Source organism: Lissotriton helveticus, chromosome 1_1, assembly GCF_964261635.1.
Source record: "Lissotriton helveticus chromosome 1_1, aLisHel1.1, whole genome shotgun sequence".
In the NCBI taxonomy this organism is placed as follows: Eukaryota; Metazoa; Chordata; class Amphibia; order Caudata; family Salamandridae; genus Lissotriton; species Lissotriton helveticus.
This window is the reverse complement of record NC_136057.1, coordinates 1,125,732,572-1,125,753,335: the sequence shown is the minus strand read 5'-3', so window position 1 is coordinate 1,125,753,335 and position 20,764 is coordinate 1,125,732,572. Positions and strand designations below refer to the sequence as shown.

The following is a 20,764-nucleotide window of genomic DNA, read 5'->3' as shown; positions in this document are numbered from 1 at the left end:
AAGAAACCAGCCTGGTATTTAAGACCACTAAAAACGAAAACTGGTGTTAATCAAGTATAAACTACATTCCACAATATGATGACACTAATGCGAATAACAGAGAGGTTCATCAGGGGTTACAAACGAACAAGTTACTTACCTTCGGTAACGCTTTTTCTGGTAGATACTGTGAGAAGTTGGCCTGATATATGATGCTCACTAGTTCTAGTGATCACCTTGTATCAGTCCAAACAACCCTTATGGTGATTGGTTGTAAGTCAACCTTATAGACCAGCTATCCTAATGGTAGCATGGACAAAGCAGTCTTAGGCTAAACTCTTTTGGCATGTGAAGCCAGCTGTTTTACCACAATATAACCCCTTGAATACCAGATGAAAGGACACCACACAGGTTGTTATGAAAATAAACAGTATATTTATTAATAACAACACCTCTGAACTCTTTATGAGGTCAGAGGGCTAAGCACATGACAATCTCTTACGAAAAATTCGACAAGTTGCACAAAATTACAATGGTGCCCTAGGGGCACGACAAACCATATACTAAGTAAGTGGAATGTGAAAGTCGATACAAGGAATGGAGCTGTCCCGAGGCTGTAGGATCGATGGGACCACGCTACACTAACCTCAGGTAAGTAGTAGGAGGCCCACGGAACGCATGTGCAGAGTGTGAACTCACACGCGAGATGCGTAACAACGTCTATGGACAGTACAGTTCAAGTTAAAAGGTAAGTAGGGACAATCCTGACTAGGTAGGACAACAACGACTGTGGAATTGGACACTAGGACAGTTAGACTACCCTTGAGCACCGAAATGCTCTCGTTACCTCACCCACGGGCTGCGGGTGCATAGTTGCCAAAGTGTGTCGGGTTCTCGCATTGAAGTCAATGGAGCCTGAAAGAAAAGATGCTGCAGGCGACCAGGAGGAAGATGTCCGGTGCGATCCAAGGGTGGATCGGTGAAGAAGAGGACCTGAAAGCAGAGGGGACAGTGTTCAAAGTCACTAGCCAGTGACCGGTGTGGAACCAGGAAGGAACCAGGTACTGTCGTCGCGATCAGGTGAAGAGTGGACGCTTGACTCTGCAGCCACGTGGACCAAGAGGTGTCTTCGACGACCAGGATGGAGGCACGAGCTGTCCCACGCAGGCTCTCGCTGTCGGCGGTGTCGGATCCGGGATTGGAGTCAACAGGCCTTGGCAAAGGCAACCCACGCGGTGAGTGGAAAAGACATCTGGTGCGGACTAGGAGAGTCCGGGGTGCCCCTCTTTTGGAAGGGAGCAAGGGCCAGTCTGGAGCAACCAGACCAGCAGCAAAGATTCAAAGGATCGTCGTCTAGGAGGCCACTAACCAGCCGGCAAGTGACCTGACAACGCGTCGAGCAGCAAACAAGCAGAAGGGCCCCACGCAGATCTCGTGGAAGCTGGAGGGCTGATCTTCGGTGCAGGGGCTGCTCGGGGCTGGGGCTTCTCAATCCCCAAAGCACTTGGTTGAGTTTACCTCGGGAGTCGTGCTGGAAGCGAAGTGCAGGTTCGTTCAAGATGGCCGGTCCCACGTGTCTCGTCGCACCCACGGGTCTCAGCTTTGCTGCAGATGTGAATTGAGGTCGGAGAGGTCTGGGAATCCGGGTCTCGTCAGGCTCTGAAGTCTGGATCCTCGAGGGAAGACGACAAAGTGAAGCCGCTGGACGCTTGATGGTGCCTGCAGTTGCAGGGTGGACACTCCTTGCCCACAAGGGAGATTCTTCAGTCTTCTGTGCAGCAGAACGTCGAAGTCCAGAGTTTCTTCTTGTAGAATTGTTCAGGATAATCTAATTTGGAATGGGACCAGCTCCTACCTTTATTCTCCTAAAGGGGGCTGCACTACTGACTAGGTCCCTCCCCTGGGTGGAACCAGGAAGGGGGGTGGCTACACCCCCTATCCTTTGTCCGGTTTCCCGCCAGAGCTGGGGCAGGGATGCCCCAGCAACTGGTTTGAACCGGTGTATGCACAGGACACCTTGTGTGCCCCAGGCATGTCTCATTCCTTTCAGGCCCGTCCTATCCAATACACAAAATCCTGTCTGGGGTGGTGCTAGCACCTCCCAAGGCAGGAAACCCTTTGTCCAAGCCGCCCTCGCTGGAAGGACTCCCAGCAGCAGGAGGTCAGACTTGTGTCTGTGGTGGCAGCATCCATTTTGTGATGCCAAGGCTCGAGTTAACTTTAACCGGGGTTTACAGTTACATACATGTCGTGTCCCTCTAGAAGGGTGGAATGCTACCCCCGTCGCCAGAATTGGCAAGGGGGTAGTATTCCAATTCGTATGACACCTTACTCGACATGTTTTGATAATGTTATACCAGAGTTGGCATTTAACCGCGAGGTTGATAATGCACTCAAGAGTATATTGTATAGCGTTATCATGGAACAGCTATTAGGACTCGGTTCCGCAAGCTGCAGACGGGCTCAGCTAATGCTAGAGCACCATCTCACATAATTCCAAGCACTCTGCCTTCAGGATTGATAAGGCCTGCCATAGGAGTGACTGAGAGGAGGATATGTGTCCATTTTAGGGTTAGATATAGGTATACTATATCTATAGCAAAGGGTGATTACACCACCTTGCCCCAGCTGTCATGCAGCCAGTTGTGTCAGTTTTAGATGGCCAGCCAGGGGTGGCATAATACATGCTTCAGCCCCTGGTAGGCCCTGGGTACACCTATGCCCTGGATACCTAAGGTACACTGTTACAGGGACTGATAAGGTGGCCCAGTACCAATTGGTAAATGCACCTAAAGTACATGGATGTCAATTTAGAGAGAGAACAGCTAGGCTGTGAGTCTGATTAGCAGGCCCACAGCCAGGGAAAGTCGTAAACCAGTGAAGCAAAAAGCAAAAATCTGGGGTGACTATAGGATTGCAGACTCCACTCTCCTACATAACCCCCCCCCAAACTTAGGGACATTAAACTAACCTTGACCAGGTGAGTCTTCCTGTTCTAAGTGGAAATACCTGGAGAGACCATCTGCATTGCCATGGTCAGTCCCTGGTCTGTGCTCCACTGTAAAGTCCATCCCCTGTAGGGAAATGGACCACCTAAGAAGTTTGGGGTTTTCACCCTTCATCTGATTCAGCCATAAGAGGGGCTTATGGTCGGTCTGAATCTTGAAGTGAGTTCCAAACAAGTATGGCCTCAACTTTTTCAGGGCCCAAACCACAGCAAAGGCCTCCCTCTCAATAGCTGACCAACGTTTCTCTCTAGGGGTCAGACTTCTGCTTATAAAAGCAATGGGCTGGTCATGAACATCAATATTCAGTTGATATAGAACAGCTCCCACACCCAACTCAGATGCATCTGTTTGGACAATTAAGGTTTTGGAGTAGTCAGGACTCTTGAGAATAGGTGCAGTACACATGGCCTGCTTTAGGTCATCAAATGCCTTCTGACAGCTAACTGTCCACTGAACTTTCTTTGGCATTTTCTTGCTTGTCAGGTCATTAAGTGGTGTCACAATGGACCCATAATTCTTGACAAACTTCCTATAGTAACCAGACAGGCCCAAGAAAGCTCTGACCTGTGTCTGGGTGGTTGGAGGAGCCCAGTCTTTTATGGCCTGTATCTTGCTCTCCAATGGTTGAACCTGGCCTCCACCCACAAGGTGGCCCAGGTACACAACCTGACTCTGCCCTATCTGGCACTTAGTAGCCTTGATAGTGAGGCCTGCCTTTTGCAGGGCCTCCAAAACTTTCCTCAGGTGGATCAGGTTATCCTCCCAGGTGGAGCTAAAGACAGCAATATTATCTAGATATTTTATTTATTTATTTTATTTAAGGTTTTGTAAAGCGCATAGTAACCCGTGAGCATCCCAGCGCTAGAAACCCAGAAAATCCAGAGGGGGTGGCCGCCAATGAAAACGGAGAGATCAGGGGAAGAGAAATGTTTTCAATGATTTTCTAAAAAGGAGAAGATTCGATTCCATTCTCAGTTTCCTGGGAAGAGCATTCCAGTGTTTAGCCGTGTTTACAGAGAATCGTCGTCCCCCGGACCGTGCTTTCCTCACTCTATGGACCGTAATGAAGTTCTCGTGGTCCGAACGGAGCGCTCTAGCGGCTTTGTACGGCATGATAAGATTTCTGAGGATGGGGGGGGGCTTTATTGTGAAGGAGTTTATGTGCCAAGCAGAGAGCCTTGAACATAACTCTTTCTCTAACTGGCAGCCAGTGAAGCTGCCTCAGGGCTGGCTTTGCTGATGTTCTGGCCGGGGTATTAGTGAGGAGCCGGGCCGCGGCGTTCTGAATTCTCTGGAGGGTGTTAAAAGTAGCCTCAGGGGCTCCCAGGAAGATGGCGTTACTATAGTCCAGCCTGGACAAAATAAGGCCTTGGATCAGTAGTTTCCGTGAGATGAGAGGGAGCAAATGGAGAACTTTCCTACATGATCTTAGGAGTCCAAAGCATATACCCGCCGTTTTTTTTGCCTGGTTTCTGAAGGACAGGTCTTTCTCGAGCCATATTCCCAGGCTTTTGACCTCAGTCTTGGGGGAGGGGGGTTCACCTAAGCAGGCGGGCCAGATATTGGGGGGAAGCGAGGGGCCTTTTTGTCCCAGGAGCAGAATGTCCGTCTTGGACCCGTTGAGCTTTAACGCCGAATTGTTCATCCATTCCTGGATTTCAGTGAGGCAGCTCTTCAGGTTGGAGGGTTCCTGGTGGGGGTGGGAGAGGGTTACCACCAGCTGAGTATCATCAGCGTAATTGATGATTGTCACTCCAAACTGGGTGACCAACTCTTCCAGCGGGGACATGTAAACGTTAAATAACGTTGGGCTGAGTGAAGAGCCCTGCGGCACTCCGCACCGGAGGGGAACTGCTGGGGAGTGGCTGTCACTCTCCCAAACTTTGAAGGAACAGTGATTGAGAAAAGACGCTAGCCACTTCAGGGCAGTGCCCCTCACTCCGATGTCTCCAAGCCGATGGATTAAAATCCGGTGGTTAACAGTGTCGAAGGCCGCACTGAGGTCCAGGAGAATCACTGCCACTGATCCTCCTGTATCCAAAATGCATCTGGCCTCCTCCACTGCCGCCAGGAGGGCGGTGTCAGTGCCCTGACCTGGGCGGAATCCCGTTTGAGAACGCTTGAGTAGATTGTTGGACTCAAGGAATAGTGATAGTTTTTTATTCACTAGTTTCTCAGTGACTTTACTGCTCCCTGGGAGAAGGGAAATTGGCCTGTAATTGGTTAGGTCCTGGGGGTCCAATGCGGATTTTTTGAGGAGGCCTTTGGCAACAGCTGCCTTCCAGCTGGGAGGGACCTTTCCTTGGAGTAGAGAGGCGTTAATGAGGCCCGTGAGGGGGGGACAATGGTGTGGGCTACTTTCTTCAGGAAGCGCATGGGGACCGGGTCGCTGGGAGAGCCACTCTTGATTGTGGCAAGTACCGCCGCGACCTCCTCAGTGGTTACCGGGCCGAAAGTGTCAAGGTAGGGGATGAGGGGCTCAGGGTGCAAGGGAGTGAGAGGGGCAGGGTTAAAGTTATCATCGCATGTGACACTAATGTCGATTGGTGGAAGGGAGGCGAGGATTTTAAGAATTTTGTCATCAAAGAATTTTGCTAGTTTGTTGCATTTGTCCTCCGCGGTGTTAGCGTCGAGGAATTTTGCTGCGGGACCTGGGACCATAATAAGTTCTTTTAAAATAGTAAAAGTTTCCCTCGCGGAGCTAGAGGAACTTTGTATTCTTTCCTCATAGAATGACCTTTTGGTGTTGCGGAGCGCAAGTTTGTACGTTCTGATTGATGCCCGGAAGGATTCTTTTTTTTCTAAGAGTTTCTCCTTCCTCCATGCGCGTTCTTTCCTTTTACATTCCTTCCGGAGGGTATTTAATTCCGGGGTGTACCAGGGGGATGGATTAACCCTCTTGGCTCGTTTAAGGGTATGAGAGAGGGGTAGAATACTGTCTAGTGATCTGTTGAGCCAGGAATTGAATTCAATATCGGCTGTAATGGGGTCGAGAGCCGGGGGGGGGGGGCAGAATCCCTGAGCTTGAAAGCCCATTCCTCCGGAACAAGTTTGTGCCAGCGTCTGGAGAGGACCCGAGTTTTGGGCAGTTGGAGTGGTGGGTCCTCACGACGCCAATTTATCGGGATCAAGAAGTGATCAGTCCAAGGGAGAGGGAGGGGAGCCCGGGTTTTGAGATCATGGATATTGGTGAGGATAGGGTCCAGAAGGTGGCCCTTCTCATGGGTGGCTTGTGAGTTCATTAGGCGTAGGCCTACCGAAGCAAGATCCAGCGTGAGTTCTTTTGCAATAGTGTCCGTGGGATCTAGGAAGTGCAGATTGAGGTCTCCTAGAAGTAAGAAATTAGAGGATGTGGTAGCTGTGAGGGTAACATAATCAACAAGAGCGCTGGGAAAATTGGCCATTGCGCCTGGGGGACGGTATACTAGCAGCCCAGAAAGGGAAGTTACTGGCGAGATTTGTAAGGCAAAATGGCAGCTTTCGCAGTCGTCAAGGTTGCCATTGCCGATTCTGCATGTGAAATGGTCTTTATATATTATAGCTAGGCCCCCTCCTCTGCCAAGGGGTCTGTTCAGGGAGCAGATTTGGTAGCCGGGCGGCAGGGCATTCACGATGTCGTGGTCGTTGTTAACTGTGAGCCATGTTTCTGTGAGGAACAGAATATCAGTGGCAGTTTTTCGAATAAGAAGGTTTATCTCGTGAGCATGCTTGACGAGGGATCTGCAATTAAGGAGGCCGAAGTGAAGGCCGTGGCATCCTGCCTCATCGAGGGCCGGGTTACAGAGGTCACAACTCGTAAAGTGGGTATCTCCCGAATGGATATATTGACACGTGGCATGTTTACGAGGGTTCAGTTCGAGGAGCCTGTCTTGAGAGTACTTAAATCGCCTCCCTGGGGAAATGGGCATAGTGGCAGGGCCTAGGGCCGTCCGGGCCCTGACGGGCTTGCCTTAGGCGCGCCTTCGGCGCACAGACGGCGCGCCCGCTGCGCCCGTCCGCTGCGCGTCCGGTGTAAACACATTGTTTTATAGAGGGATGTAGGGGGAGTGGTCTCTACTGCAAGGGCGTGTCCTGCCCCGGGCTTCCCTCTCCCGCGTCAGCGCTGACCTCGGCTGCGCGGGGGGCTAAGCTCGATTGAGTGCCCTGACGAGCAGCGCTCCAGGTGAGCAAGAGTAAAAACAGACAAATTTTACACAATTTTAAAAAGGGTGATAAGAAAGCTAAAATCTCCCGGCTGTGCCTCAGGAGTTACTGGCTTCTGAACGCGGCTCGTATTCAGCCGGTTAAGAAGGCAGTGGGGGCGTGGCCTCACGGGGGCGTGGTTACCAGGCAAGCGTGGGGAATGGCGCCTGCCCCGGGCTTCCCTCTCCCGCGTCAGCGCTGACCTCGGCTGCGCGGGGGGGCTAAGCTCGATTGAGTGCCCTGACGAGCAGCGCTCCAGGTGAGCAAGAGTAAAAACAGACAGGTGATAAGAAAGCTAAAATCTCCCGGCTGTGCCTCAGGAGTTACTGGCTTCTGAACGCGGCTCGTATTCAGCCGGTTAAGAAGGCAGGGGGGGGGCGTGGCCTCACGGGGGGCGTGGTTACCAGGCAAGCGTGGGGAATGGCGCCTGCCCAGGGCTTCCCTCTCCCGCGTCAGCGCTGACCTCGGCTGCGCGGGGGGGGCTCGATTGAGTGCCCTGACGAGCAGCGCTCCAGGTGAGCAAGAGTAAAAACAGACAAATTTTACACAATTTTAAAAAGGGTGATAAGAAAGCTAAAATCTCCCGGCTGTGCCTCAGGAGTTACTGGCTTCTGAACGCGGCTCGTATTCAGCCGGTTAAGAAGGCAGGGGGGGCGTGGTTACCAGGCAAGCGTGGGGAATGGCGCCTGCCCCGGGCTTCCCTCTCCCACGTCAGCGCTGACCTCGGCTGCGCGGGGGGCTAAGCTCGATTGAGTGCCCTGACGAGCAACGCTCCAGGTGAGCAAGAGTAAAAACAGACATATTTTACACAATTTTAAAAAGGGTGATAAGAAAGCTAAAATCTCCCGGCTGTGCCTCAGGAGTTACTGGCTTCTGAACGTGGCTCGTATTCAGCCGGTTAAGAAGGCGGGGGGCGTGGCCTCACGGGGGGCGTGGTTACCAGGCAAGCGTGGGGAATGGCGCCTGCCCCGGGCTTCCCTCTCCCGCGTCAGCGCTGACCTCGGCTGCGCGGGGGGGCTAAGCTCGATTGAGTGCCCTGACGAGCAGCGCTCCAGGTGAGCAAGAGTAAAAACAGACACATTTTACACAATTTTAAAAAGGGTGATAAGAAAGCTAAAATCTCCTGGCTGTGCCTCAGGAGTTACTGGCTTCTCTGCACAGAAGTCATCCAACCCAGTGAGGACTTGGTTCACCAACCTTTGAAAAGTGTCAGGTGCATTTTTCAAACCAAAGGGCATCACCACAAACTGGTAATGACCTCCTGGGGTAGAAAATGCTGTTTTGGCCTTGGCATCCTTAGCTAACCTGATCTGCCAATAACCAGCTGTTAGGTCAAATGTACTTAAGAAAGTTGCGGAAGCCAACTTGTCTATCAGTTCATCTGCCCTAGGTATTGGATGGGCATCTGTCTTAGTGACAGCATTGAGACCCCTGTAGTCTACACAAAACCTCATCTCTCTCTTACCATCCTGGGTGTGAGGTTTCGGCACTAGTACTACAGGACTAGCCCAAGGGCTCTCTGAGAGTTCAATGACTCCCAATTCCAACATCTTTTGGACTTCTTTCTTTATGCAGTCCCTGACGTGGTCAGGTTGCCTGTAGATTTTACTCTTGACAGGCAGACTGTCACCAGTGTCCACCTCATGGGTGCACCAGTTTGTCTGACTGGGGGTCAGTGAGAACATTTGTCTAAAGGATTGAAGAACCTGTTTACAATCCTCTTGTTGATGTTCAGAGAGGCTGTCAGAAAAGACTACTGACCCATCATCAGGGTTCTGAGTGAGCAGGTCTGGGAGAGGGTCACTCTCTTCCTCCTGTCCCTCATCTGTGGCCATGAGCAAGCCCATGTCCTCCCTGTTGACAAACGCTTTGAGCCTATTCACATGAAGCACCCTGTGGGGGCTCCTGGGAGTTCCCATGTCCACCAAGTAGGTGACTTCTCCCTTTTGCTCAATGATGGTATGGGGTCCAGACCACTTGTCTTGGAGAGCTGCTGGGGCCACTGGCTCCAACACCCACACCTTCTGTCCTGCATGATACACAGTTAGGACAGCCTTTTGGTCATGCCAAGCTTTTTGAAGTTCTTGGCTGGCCTCAAGGTTTTTAGATGCCTTCTCCATGTACTCTGCCATCTTGGATCGGAGACCAAGTACATAGTCCACTATGTCAAGTTTAGGCTTTTTGAGGGGTAACTCCCATCCTTCCTTCACAAGACATAGGGGTCCTCTTACAGGATGCCCAAACAGAAGCTCAAAAGGGCTGTAACCCCCAACCCCCTTCTGTGGGACCTCTCTGTAAGCAAACAGGAGGCAGGGTAAAAGGATGTCCCATCTTCGCCTGAGCTTTTCAGGTAACCCTTTTATCACCCCTTTGAGGGTCTTGTTGAATCTCTCAACAAGCCCATTGCACTGTGGGTGATAGGGTGAGGTAAATTTATAATTGACACCACACTCCTTCCACATTGCAGTCAAGTATCCTGACATGAAGTTTGCACCTCTGTCAGAGACAACCTCCTTAGGAAACCCCACTCTGGAGAAAACTCCAAGTAGGGCCCTGGCCACAACAGGAGCTGTAGTGGTCCTAAGGGGAATAGCTTCTGGATACCTGGTGGCATGATCCACTACCACCAGTATAAATCTGTGCCCAGATGCTGTTGGGGGGTCCATTGGTCCAACAATGTCTATCCCCACTCTCTCAAAGGGTACCGCCACCACAGGTAGTGGTATAAGGGGGGCCTTTGTTGTGCCACCTGATTTGCCACTGGCTTGGCAGGTGACACATGAGCGACAAAACTCTTTAGTGTCTTCAGACATATGAGGCCAGTGAAAGTGTGGGGCAAGCCTGTCCCAAGTCTTGTTCTGGCCTAAGTGACCTGCAAGGGGAATCTCATGGGCTAAGGTGAGGAGGAAACCTCTAAGAGACAAGGGGATGACCAGCCTCCTGGTAGCACCAGGCTTGGGGTCTCTTGCCTCAGAGTATAGGAGTCCATCTTCCCAATATACTTTATGGGCACCTGTAGCATTCCCTGCAGCCTCAGCAGCAGCCTGCTGTCTGAGGGGTTCAAGAGAGGAACAGTCTAATTGGGCCTGTCTCAAGTCTGCCCTGGAAGGTCCCCCTGTCCCAAGAAACTCAACCTGATCAGGTTCAAGCTCTTCTAGGAAAGTTCCTTCTGGGGTCTCTGGGTCAGCCTCCTGAGAGGGCTGATCCTCAACCTGAGGCAGGGGGGAAGGCTCTGCCTTAACCCTACCATTCGTTCTCTTGGGTAGTGTCTGGTCCATTCTTCCAGGATCCAGCACTTCTTGGCCTGTGACCTAGTCACAGCAAGGACATGTGAGGAGAGACCTAGCATTTCTACATGAGTCCTGTACTCCACATATGACCACAGTGAGGATTCCAAATCATTGCCCAAATGACAATCTACTGGGAGGTCTGAACTAACTACAACCCTTTTGGGGCCAGTTACCCCTCCCCAGGAGAAATTAACAACTGCCATACTGTGATTGGTAGTGACATTGCTAGCATTGGTCACTAGGTAATCTGAACCTAGCATGATCTGGTCAGGGTCCACAAATATTGGTGTCACCATGGTGACACTGGCACATGTGTCCCTGTAAGCCTGAGCTATTTTTCCATTAATTAAAGGCGTTTGCCTGTATTTGCCCAGAGTACTAGGACTTACAGTAGGGGTCATATCCATGTCCCCAGTACAAACAAGAACTGCCTGAGTAGGAATTCTGACTAAGTCAGAACCCACCTCAGTTCCCAGGGTTAACCCAACTATAGCCTTGGGAGGTACAATACCACTACTAACTGTACTAGAGGGTGCAGGTGTCTTAGGGACAGTAGTGGTAGGAGTTTGGCCTTTCTTGGTGCACTCACTAAACCAGTGAGTCTTACTTTTACAGTATTGGCACCATGGTTTCTTAGGACCATCATTCTTCTTCTTTTGGGAAGTTTGGGACCCACCCTCCTTAGGTTGTTGGGGCCCTGTTGAAGACTTCTGGTCATTTTGCTTATTCTCATTACCCTTCTGGTCTGCTTTCTTCTGGCCACCACCCTGGTTCTGGCTCTGCTGCTTGACCCTTGTCCTGACCCATCTGTCTGCCTTCTTTCCCAATTCTTGGGGAGAGGTCAGATCTGAGTCAATCAAGTGCTGATGCAACAACTGGTTCTGACAATTATTTAAGATTTGCTCTCTCATAATTAGATTATACAATCCTGTGTAATCAGTAACTTTACTTCCCAGTAACCAGCCTTCCAAAGCCTTAGTGGCACAATCAACAAAGTCAGTCCAATCTTGAGCCTGAGTTTTCTGGGTATCCCTGAACATCAACCTGTACTGTTCAGTGGTTAAGCCAAACCCATCCATCAGTGCAGTTTTCAAGACTTGGTAATCATTAGCATCCTCATCTCTAACAGTGAGGAGCTTGTTTCTACCTTTACCTTCAAAGGAGAGCCACAATATAGCTGCCCACTGACTCTGGGGTAACTGCTGTACTTTGCAGGCTCTCTCCAAAGCAGTTATCCACTTGTGGATATCATCTCCTGTCTTATAGGAGGGCACTTTTTTACTAAGGTGTCTATTGTCAAAACTCCTGTCTCTATCCCTAGGGATATTGCTGCCACCAGTGGGGACTATCCCACTCAACTGTTGCTCTCTAGCAAAGGCAAGCTTCTCTTTGGCAAGTTCTTCCCTTTGGATCCTCAGATTAGCTTCCTTCACTGACTGAGATTACTATTCAAGATCTTTATGATACAAAATTATTATTGTCTCTGACTGAATCAGAGGATGATCCTGTGACTATGAATTCTCTTTTTAGAGATCTTGAGATTAATCCTGGTCTTACAATTTCTAGTGGGTTCAAAGATAAATCAAAATGGACGCCACAACTGTCCTCGGGCAATGTTATCGATGCCTTTTATAAATCAGTTACTCTGGAAATAGACAATCTAATTAAAAAAGAAGGGCAACGAAACAAGAAATTCCATCGAGACAATTTGAAAATAGATGAAAGGGAGGCACTACGACAACTGACTGATCACCCTGATTTAATAATACGTAGTGCTGATAAGGGTGGCAATATTGTTGTTATGAATCGTATTGACTACAACAATGAAGTTTTGTCCCAACTTGGAAATGTTAAATATTATGAGAAAGTAGTTGTGAATCCCTTGGAAAGGATTAAAGGTACAATCAACACAAAACTGAAAGAGTGGCATGACAAAGGCCTTTTGGATAATGACGAATTTCACTACCTTAAGATACAATCCCCCAAGGCCCCTTGTATGTATTGCTTACCTAAAATACATAAAGACAGACAGAAACCACCAGGTAGACCGATAATTTCGGGTATTGGTGGGCCAACGGAGAGATTGTCCCAATTTGTAGATTCATATTTAAGACCTTTTGTCCATAACTTACCATCACACATAGAAGACACGAAACATGTCCTGAATATTATGAATGATGTAGTGTGGGATGATGATATGATTTTAGTAACTCTTGACGTAGTATCTTTATACTCAAATATTGAACATGAACAAGGTATACAGGCAATTGAGAGTTTTTTTAACAAAAGACCAGCTGAATATTTGGATCACACCTCTATGTTAATAGAAATGACAAGAATGGTTTTGGCAAACAACTACTTTCTCTTTGAATCTTCCTGGTATAAGCAAAAGACTGGGACTGCGATGGGTTCCAAATTTGCTCCGTCCTTCGCGAACCTCTTTATGGGGAGGTTGGAGGCGGAGTGGATTTGGGGCCCTAGAGGCAGCCAATGGATAGATCACATTTACTATTGGGGAAGGTTCATTGACGATTGTTTGTTATTTTGGAGAGGTACCACTGATGAATTAGAGATGTTTTTGGTGTTTCTTAACACTAATGACCTTAATATGTCATTCACGACACATTATGACAAAGTGAAGCTGACTTTCCTTGATATAGAATTGTTTGTGGAAGGTAAGAAACTCAACAGTCATATGTTTCGAAAAGAAACTAGTTGTAATTCTCTTTTACGAGCGGACAGTTGCCACCCCAAGAGCCAGATCAACTCTATCCCGTATGGCTGGTGCTGATGTACAATGAAGTTGTGAAATCTGAATTTTGATTTGACCTTTGAAAAACGTGGAACTTTGGAAAACTTCGAGTGAATAAAGAACTCGTTAAACAGAAAAGAACTTTGGATTGAAATTTTCTATGTTATCTTTTGATCCCAGTGATTGACTACTGATCAGTTGAGAAATTGTCTATGTAAAAAAATTTTTTTGCTGTCAATGTGATTGGGTTCATATTATTGAATTGCTGTTGCTGACAAATACAGCAATAGAAATTAGATTGCTCGACAGGATTTAGAATTTTGTATTATATCTTGGAGTTATCCGAGATTACTTGAGGAAGTTAGGTAACCCTCCTCCCAGTCTTGTAGCAATCTTTAGAAAAATAACGCTTAAACTACAATCTAGCCATACTCACAGTTGAGCGCCCTTAGTCCTAGTTGCCTTTTGGTTGTTATTAATTCTTGGGTTGGGCTGCCGCAAGTGGCTATAATGATGAATCGAGAACAAGAAGCTCAAGATCTTTTCAAGAACTTAAATACAGGCTCATCTGTAAATGTAGCAGTGGCCTCTACTTTTTCAGTAAAACAGGAAGGTCTGAGAGCCAAATGTGTAAAACTAGAGAAACTAAAAAGAGCAGAACTGAATAAGTGGTGGGATGCAGCTACATTAAAACAATATATTACACTTAATCGCATCCCCAGAGGTCTAAGATCAACTATCATGCCAACTTATGAAGACTTAGAACCTGATTTATTGGATAAATGGGAGCAGGAGCTTACTTCTAGTTCTAGTAATTTGATAAGGATACTTATAGACAATGCAGAACGTAAGATTGAGAAACTTTTGATTGAAATTAAAACATGTGAAGAGGAAATTAAACAATTAAATCTACCGGAAGCTACCATCAAGAATTATAATATGTTGGATGAGATTTTGACTAACCTACAAGCAGATATCAAAAGGAGAAAAGCCCGTAAATTGAAAAGGGACGAATTTGATTATACATCAGGCAGGGTATTTACCTTTGCGCGTAAATTCGATTATCTCTTTCAAAAAAATTACAATAACAAGAGAAATTTGACTCCTTTAAGCTCGGTTGTAAATACCTCATCAAGCAGTATATCGACTGATGGAGGTAGTGTAGGAGCTCCTGCGGCGCAGGGTGGAGATACCACTAACAGTAACAATTTTTTAGTAGAGGTTCAGAGGTTCAAAAGAGGAATTCGAGATACAGGAGGGAGATTTGGCAATATACAAACAGGAAGACAAGGAGAGGGAGCCGAGGCAAACGCAGGAGAGGCGGTCCCAGGAATGAGGGAAAGACTGAGGTCATGGAGGAAATAGATACCAATTCCAAGGAAATTGAGGTGATCAACCTTTCATCTGTTGAATTGTCTACAAGTATGTGTAATGTATTGAAAAAAGGTTTGGGATATTGTCCTACCAAGAATGTTGATTGGTATACAACTAAAATTGATGTGTATAAGTTTGTACGTTTACTGAAATTGAAAAAGTTTTTTTCTTTGAAAGACAATGTGAGAACAAAAACACCAAATAAACCGTTATTGACTGAGATTACTATTCAAGATCTTTATGATACAAAATTATTATTGTCTCTGACTGAATCAGAGGATGATCCTGTGACTATGAATTCTCTTTTTAGAGATCTTGAGATTAATCCTGGTCTTACAATTTCTAGTGGGTTCAAAGATAAATCAAAATGGACGCCACAACTGTCCTCGGGCAATGTTATCGATGCCTTTTATAAATCAGTTACTCTGGAAATAGACAATCTAATTAAAAAAGAAGGGCAACGAAACAAGAAATTCCATCGAGACAATTTGAAAATAGATGAAAGGGAGGCACTACGACAACTGACTGATCACCCTGATTTAATAATACGTAATGCTGATAAGGGTGGCAATATTGTTGTTATGAATCGTATTGACTACAACAATGAAGTTTTGTCCCAACTTGGAAATGTTAAATATTATGAGAAAGTAGTTGTGAATCCCTTGGAAAGGATTAAAGGTACAATCAACACAAAACTGAAAGAGTGGCATGACAAAGGCCTTTTGGATAATGACGAATTTCACTACCTTAAGATACAATCCCCCAAGGCCCCTTGTATGTATTGCTTACCTAAAATACATAAAGACAGACAGAAACCACCAGGTAGACCGATAATTTCGGGTATTGGTGGGCCAACGGAGAGATTGTCCCAATTTGTAGATTCATATTTAAGACCTTTTGTCCATAACTTACCATCACACATAGAAGACACGAAACATGTCCTGAATATTATGAATGATGTAGTGTGGGATGATGATATGATTTTAGTAACTCTTGACGTAGTATCTTTATACTCAAATATTGAACATGAACAAGGTATACAGGCAATTGAGAGTTTTTTGAACAAAAGACCAGCTGAATATTTGGATCACACCTCTATGTTAATAGAAATGACAAGAATGGTTTTGGCAAACAACTACTTTCTCTTTGAATCTTCCTGGTATAAGCAAAAGACTGGGACTGCGATGGGTTCCAAATTTGCTCTGTCCTTCGCGAACCTCTTTATGGGGAGGTTGGAGGCGGAGTAGATTTGGGGCCCTAGAGGCAGCCAATGGATAGATCACATTTACTATTGGGGAAGGTTCATTGACGATTGTTTGTTATTTTGGAGAGGTACCACTGATGAATTAGAGATGTTTTTGGTGTTTCTTAACACTAATGACCTTAATATGTCATTCACGACACATTATGACAAAGTGAAGCTGACTTTCCTTGATATAGAATTGTTTGTGGAAGGTAAGAAACTCAACAGTCGTATGTTTCGAAAAGAAACTAGTTGTAATTCTCTTTTACGAGCGGACAGTTGCCACCCCAAGAGCCAGATCAACTCTATCCCGTATGGCTGGTGCTGATGTACAATGAAGTTGTGAAATCTGAATTTTGATTTGACCTTTGAAAAACGTGGAACTTTGGAAAACTTCGAGTGAATAAAGAACTCGTTAAACAGAAAAGAACTTTGGATTGAAATTTTCTATGTTATCTTTTGATCCCAGTGATTGACTACTGATCAGTTGAGAAATTGTCTATGTAAAAACATTTTTTTGCTGTCAATGTGATTGGGTTCATATTATTGAATTGCTGTTGCTGACAAATACAGCAATAGAAATTAGATTGCTCGACAGGATTTAGAATTTAGCTTCCTTCATATTTGCCTCATGCTCTCTCCTCTGAGGGGAACTCATCCTCCTCTGAACAGATGCATGAGAGGCACGAGAGTGCACAGATCTAATGGAGTCCCTAGAATGAGACTTATCTCTTCTAACTCCATGGTTAGGCCTGCTTAGGTTCAGTACTGGGGTCCCCCAGTTCCTTCCCTATGTAGGTCTAAGATGGCCCTTGTGAGTCTGCTGAGTATCACAGAACCTTTGTCTGCCTCATCCTCAGATTGTTCTTCTTCTTCCTCCTCCTCCTCTACATTCTCTGTTTCAGGGAGGTCTGGATCTCCAGGAGTACCTTCTAAGGGGGGCATGCTCCTATCTGGATTAGAGGGGTCTGTGTTAGCAGCCCTTCTGGCATCATATGTCTCTAAGAGACCTAACAGAAAAGGAGTGGTAGAGTTAGACCCCTGTTTCAATTTCCTGGAGGTACACAATTGTCTCATCTCCTGGAAACTGAGAGCTGCATATCTGGAAAGGACCTGTGGAGGGTAACTAACCACTAGAGGAGTCTCTGAAGACTCTCCATGGGTAGACATGCTTTCTAGTGAGGTGCAAATGATGCACTTACCTACACTATGGGTTTTCCTACTGATCCCTTGCTAAGAGTTGTAATCAGGGTGTGCTAGGCCCTTTCTACTACAACAGCTGGTTCAGTAGAACTCGGAGTATTTCTAAGCTTGTTGTATGTACCTAGAGTACCTTATGTGATCTTTCAAATGATATTTCAAGATTATATGTGGTAAAAACAACAGCAAGCTCAAATCCCAACCGCTGCACACCAATGTGAGAAGTTGGCCTGATATATGATGCTCACTAGTTCTAGTGATCACCTTGTATCAGTCCAAACAACCCTTATGGTGATTGGTTGTAAGTCAACCTTATAGACCAGCTATCCTAATGGTAGCATGGACAAAGCAGTCTTAGGCTAAACTCTTTTGGCATGTGAAGCCAGCTGTTTTACCACAATATAACCCCTTGAATACCAGATGAAAGGACACCACACAGGTTGTTATGAAAATAAACAGTATATTTATTAATAACAACACCTCTGAACTCTTTATGAGGTCAGAGGGCTAAGCACATGACAATCTCTTACGAAAAATACGACAAGTTGCACAAAATTACAATGGTGCCCTAGGGGCACAACAAACCATATACTAAGTAAGTGGAATGTGAAAGTCGATACAAGGAATGGAGCTGTCCCGAGGCTGTAGGATCGATGGGACCACGCTACACTAACCTCAGGTAAGTAGTAGGAGGCCCACGGAACGCGTGTGCAGAGTGTGAACTCACACGCGAGATGCGTAACAACGTCTATGGACAGTACAGTTCAAGTTAAAAGGTAAGTATGGACAATCCTGACTAGGTAGGACAACAACGACTGTGGAATTGGACACTAGGACAGTTAGACTACCCTTGAGCACCGAAATATTCTTGTTACCTCACCCACGGGCTGCAGGTGTATAGGTGCCAAAGTGTGTCGGGTTCTCGCGTTGAAGTCAATGGAGCCTGAAAGAAAAGATGCTGCAGGCGACCAGGAGGAAGATGTCCGGTGCGATCCAAGGGTGGATCGGTGAAGAAGAGGACCTGAAAGCAGAGGGGACAGTGTTCAAAGTCACTAGCTAGTGACCGGTGTGGAACCAGGAACGAACCAGGTACTGTCGTCGCGATCAGGGGAAGAGTGGACGCTTGACTCTGCAGCCACGTGGACCAGGAGGTGTCTTCGACGACCAGGATGGAGGCACGAGCTGTCCCACGCAGGCTCTCGCTGTCGGCGGTGTCGGATCCGGGATTGGAGTCAACAGGCCTTGGCAAAGGCAACCCACGCGGTGAGTGGAAAAGACGTCTGGTACGGACTAGGAGAGTCCGGGTTGCCCCTCTTTTGGAAGGGAGCAAGGGCCAGTCTGGAGCAACCAGACCAGCAGCAAAGATTCAAAGGATCGTCATCTAGGAGGCCACTAGCCAGCCGGCAAGTGACCAGACAACGCGTCGAGCAGCAAACAAGCAGAAGGGCCCCACGCAGATCTCGTGGAAGCTGGAGGGCTGATCTTCGGTGCAGGGGCTGCTCGGGGCTGGGGCTTCTCAATCCCCAAAGCACTTGGTCGAGTTTACCTCGGGAGTCGTGCTGGAAGCGAAGTGCAGGTTCATTCAAGATGGCCGGTCCCACGTGCCTCATCGCACCCACGGGTCTCAGCTTTGCTGCAGATGTGAGTTGAGGTCGGAGAGTTCTGGGAATCCGGGTCTCGTCGGGCTCTGAAGTCTGGATCCTCGAGGGAAGACGACAAAGTGAAGCCGCTGGATGCTTGATGGTGCCTGCAGTTGCAGGGTGGACACTCCTTGCCCACAAGGGAGATTCTTCAGTCTTCTGTGGAGCAGAACGTCGAAGTCCAGAGTTTCTTCTTGTAGAATTGTTCAGGATAATCTAATTTGGAATGGGACCAGCTCCTACCTTTATTCTCCTAAAGGGGGCTGCACTACTGACTAGGTCCCTCCCCTGGGTGGAACCAGGAAGGGGGGTGGCTACACCCCCTATCCTTTGTCCGGTTTCCCGCCAGAGCTGGGGCAGGGATGCCCCAGCAACTGGTTTGAACCGGTGTATGCACAGGACACCTTGTGTGCCCCAGGCATGTCTCATTCCTTTCAGGCCCGTCCTATCCAATACACAAAATCCTGTCTGGGGTGGTGCTAGCACCTCCCAAGGCAGGAAACCCTTTGTCCAAGCCACCCTCGCTGGACGGACTCCCAGCAGCAGGAGGTCAGACTTGTGTCTGTGGTGGCAGCATCCATTTTGTGATGCCAAGGCTCGAGTTAACTTTAACCGGGGTTTACAGTTACATACATGTCGTGTCCCTCTAGAAGGGTGGAATGCTACCCCCGTCGCCAGAATTGGCAAGGGGGTAGAATTCCAATTCGTATGACACCTTACTCGACATGTTTTGATAATGTAATACCAGAGTTGGCATTTAACCGCGAGGTTGATAATGCACTTAAGAGTATATGGTATAGCGTTATCATGGAACAGCTATTAGGACTTGGTTCCGCATGCTGCAGACGGGCTCAGCTCATGCTAGAGCACCATCTTACATAATTCCAAGCACTCTGCCTTCAGGATTGATAAGGCCTGCCATAGGGGTGACTTGTAGGAGGATATGTGTCCATTTTAGGATTAGATATAGGTATACTATATCTATAGCAAAGGGTGATTACACCACCTTGCCCCAGCTGTCATGCAGCCAGTTGTGTCAGTTTTAGATGGCCAGCCAGGGGTGGTATAATACATGCTTCAGCCCCTGGTAGGCCCTGGGTACACCTATGCCCTGGATACCTAAGGTACACTGTTACAGGGACTGATAAGGTGGCCCAGTACCAATTGGTAAATGCACCTAAAGTACATGGATGTCAATTTAGAGAGAGAACAGCTAGGCTGTGGGTCTGATTAGCAGGCCCACAGCCAGGGAAAGTCGTAAACCAGTGAAGCAAAAAGCAAAAATCTGGGGTGACCATAGGATTGCAGACCCCACTCTCCTACAGATACAATATCTGCCTGTGGATTCCTCACCTTGTGAATATCCCCCTGCGTCAGCAACATTCGGAAATTCTTTTTGTAGCTTCGCGCCGACGTGGATCCGGACGTCACAGAGGCACGGCATCGCTCGTGACTCCGCTGACGTCACCGACGCCTATAACAGGCCCACGCCGGCGTGATGACATCAGTTCCGCCCTTTTTTCCGTGCCTTCGAGGCACACGGACGGACCAATGACAGTAGACATATACACAGTATACGCAGTACCAATATCAAGGTAACACACACAGTGTGAAGCAAATGCAATAAAACATTTGACAATAAAATAAATACATAATACAAACACTGGCATAGAAGAGTGGACAACGGGGAGGCGGGTGGGTCAGTGAGGAATCCACAGGCAGATATTGTATCTACCAGAAAAAGCGTTACCGAAGGTAAGTAACTTGTTCTTCTGATAGATACATCTGCCGTGTGGATTCCTCACCTTGTGAATAGAGTCCCACAGCAGTCCCCACTCCCGGAGGAGGGTGTCCACTCTTCTAGACCAGGAAATCCTGGAGAACAGAGCGTGCAAAGTGACCGTCCCTCCTCACCTCGGAATCCAAGCAGTAATGCTTCGCGAAAGTGTGGAGGGAAGACCAAGTTCCCGCCCTACAAATATCCTCTTCAGGAACACCTCTAGCCAATGCTGAGGATGAAGACTTAGCTCTTGTAGAATGAGCCCTTATACCCTCTGGAGGTTCCTTACCGGCTAAAGAGTAGCAGATCTTTATAC

At 47.6% G+C, this 20,764-nt stretch overlaps 1 protein-coding gene across 2 annotated transcripts in view; it reads right to left on the bottom strand.

The window, feature by feature from the left end:
* Nucleotides 1–20,764, bottom strand: part of CEP290 (centrosomal protein 290) — a 1,500,249-nt gene that overhangs the window by 541,845 nt on the left and 937,640 nt on the right. The window lies entirely within an intron of this gene.